This window comes from Cebus imitator, unplaced genomic scaffold (assembly GCF_001604975.1).
Source record: "Cebus imitator isolate Cc_AM_T3 unplaced genomic scaffold, Cebus_imitator-1.0 Scaffold8, whole genome shotgun sequence".
Taxonomy (NCBI): Eukaryota; Metazoa; Chordata; class Mammalia; order Primates; family Cebidae; genus Cebus; species Cebus imitator.
Window position 1 is genome coordinate 6839432 of NW_016107323.1, and position 2950 is coordinate 6842381.

Below are 2950 nucleotides of genomic sequence, written 5' to 3' on the forward strand. Positions count from 1 at the left end.
CCTCGTGATCCACCCGCCTCGGCCTCCCACAGTGCTGGGATTACAGGCTTGAGCCACCGCGCCCGGCCTTCTCCAGCAATTTTAAACTTTCACTTTCCAGCTGCTGGACCTCAGGGGAGAGGCTGCTATTTGCAAACTGAGGAAGGATCTACCCCACAGTCTCTGTAACTCAATTTAGTGAAAACACTAATGATGGGCTGGACAGAGTGGCTCACGCCTGTAATCCCAGCACTTTGGGAGGCCAAGGCAGGCGGATCACCTGAGGTCAGGAGTTCGAGACCAGTCTGACAAATATGGTGACACTCCCTCTCTACTAAAAAAAAAAAAAAAAATTAGCCAGGCGTGGTAGTGGGTGCCTGTAGCCCCAGCGACTCGGGAGGCTGACACAGGAGAATTGCTTGAACCCAGGAAGCAGAGGTTGCAAGATTTCACCACTATACTCCAGCCTAGGCGACAGGATGGGACTCCTTCTCAAAAGAAAATACTGGTTGGAGCTGGGAGACAGAAGAGTGGGAGGCTGCTGTTTGTTGGGTACAAGGTTTCAGTTTTGCAGGGTGCAAAGAGTTCTAGAGATGAGTAATAGCGATGGTCACACAACAATATGAATGTACTTTTTAAGTTTAATTTTTAATCTTTTTTTTTTTTTTTAAGAGAGACAGGGTATTGCTCCATAGCCCAGGCTCCTGAATAGCTGGGACTACAGGCTCGTGCCACCAAGCCTGGCTTTTTTACTTTTTGTAGAGGTGGGGTATTACTATGCTGCCCAAGCTAGTCTCAAACTCCTGTGCTCAAGTGATCCTCATAACCTGGCCTCTCAAGGTGCTGGGATTACAGGCACGAGCCACCTTTCCAGGCCATGAGTATATTTAACATCCCTGAACAGTAGACTTAAAAATGGCTAAGAGGGTCAATTTTATGTTATGTGTATTTTGCTGAAATTTTTTAAATTGGAAAAAAAAAACCACCCCAGTTGCTTGAAGCCATGCAGAGCTGCCTCACACAGGCCGGTGAGCAGAAGAGAAAGCCTGCAGCCTTGGGCGCCCGGCGAACACGTGCAGGTTTTACTAAGTATAAAGAAGGTCGCTGCTAGCACGTGACTGCTATTATTTTGCTGGTGAAACTCCCCAGCCTCTGCCCTGGATCAGCAAGACCCTCAACAGACAGGAAGAACTTTGAGTTTTTTTTGGTTTTTTTTTCTAAGACAGTCTCACCCTGTCACCCAGCCTAGAGTGCAGTGGCACAATCACGGCTCACCGCAGCCTCAGACTCTTCGGCTCAAGTGATCCTCTGGCTTCAGTCTCTTGAGTAGCTGGGTCATGATAGCGGGTACCTGTAATCCCAGCTACTCAGGAGGTTGCTGGTGCATACCAGTAAGCCTGGCTAATTTTTTTTTTTTTTTTTTCAGAGATGGGGGTCTCCCTGCCCACGCTGGTCTCAGACTCCTGGGCTCAAGTGATCCTCCTGCCTCAGCCTCTCAAAGTGTTGGATTTACAGGCACGAGCCACTTTGCCTGGCCAGAAAGAAATTTTCCTCTTAGGGAAGGAAAAAATTTCCAGGCCGTTAGTGCTGGCTGTGAGTCACGTGGCAGCCACTGGTGGGAGCAGCCTTGCTCTCCACGCAGCTCCTGGACTGCACCAGGTGCACTCAGCTACCTCCCCTAAGAAAGGTTCCTGGGCAGCGCCAAGGGTCTGCATTTAACAAGTACTTACTGCATGCCAGGTCCAGAGCCAGACAGGTAAGGATCTCCAGGACTTTATACCCAGGGTATCCAGTTATAAAACAAGACACTTGCCAGGCACAGTGGCGCAGCACTTTGGGAGGCCAAGGCAGGCGGATCACCTGAGATTGGGAGTTTGAGACCAGCCTGACCAAACGTGGAGAAACCCCATCTCTTCTAAAAATACAAAATCAGCCACGCGTGGTGGCACATGCCTGTAATCCCAGCTACTTGGTAGGCTGAGGCAGGAGAATTGCTTGAACCCAGGAGGTGGAGGTTGGGGTGAGCTGAGATCGAACCATTGCACTTCAGCCTGGACAACAAGAGCAAAACTCCGTCTCAAAAAAGAAAAAAATACACGTGCACCTCACTTTATAGTTGGCATAGTCCCGTCCTGCCACCAACCCAATTCATCTCTTGACAGCCTGGAAAGGAGGAATTCTTACACCATTACACCCTTTTATAGATAGCGGCACAGAGAGGCCACTTGTCTGAGATTCCACAGCTGAGAAGATTTGAACCCAAGCCCAGCAGACCATAGTGTAGCATGGCCAGCAGGAATATTTTCTTGGCCAGGTACAGTGGCACACACCTGTAATCACAGCATTTTGGGAAACTGAGGCAGGAGAATCACTTGAACCTCGGAAGTCGAGGCTGCAGTGAGCTGTGTTCGGGGAACTGCACTCCAGCCTGGGCAACAAATTGAGATCCTGCCTAGAAAAAAAACATTATATATATATATGTGTATATATATATATATATGTATATATATATATATGTATATATATATATATGTGTATATATATATATATATATATAGTCTCAAAAAGACAGACCATAAGTGTGGGCAAGGAAGTGCAGAAGCTAGACTCCAAGCGCTGCTGGTGTGGCTGCGGTGGAAAACAGTCTGGCAGTTCCTCCAAATGTTAGATCTAGAGTTACTGCTGGGCGTGGTGGCTCACGCCTGTAATCCTCCCAGCACTCTGGGAGGGCAAAGGCGGGTGAATCACTTGAGGCCAGGAGTTTGAGACTAGCCTGGCCAACAGGATGAAACCCCATCTCTAACAAAAAATGCAAAATTTAGCTGGGCAGGATGCAGGTACCTGTAATCCCAGCTACTCAGGAGGTTGAGGCACAAGAATTGCTTGAGCCCAGGAGGTGGAGGCTGCAGTGAGCTGAGATCGTGCCACTGCACTCCAGCCTCGGCAACAGAGTGAGATCCTGTCTAAAAAA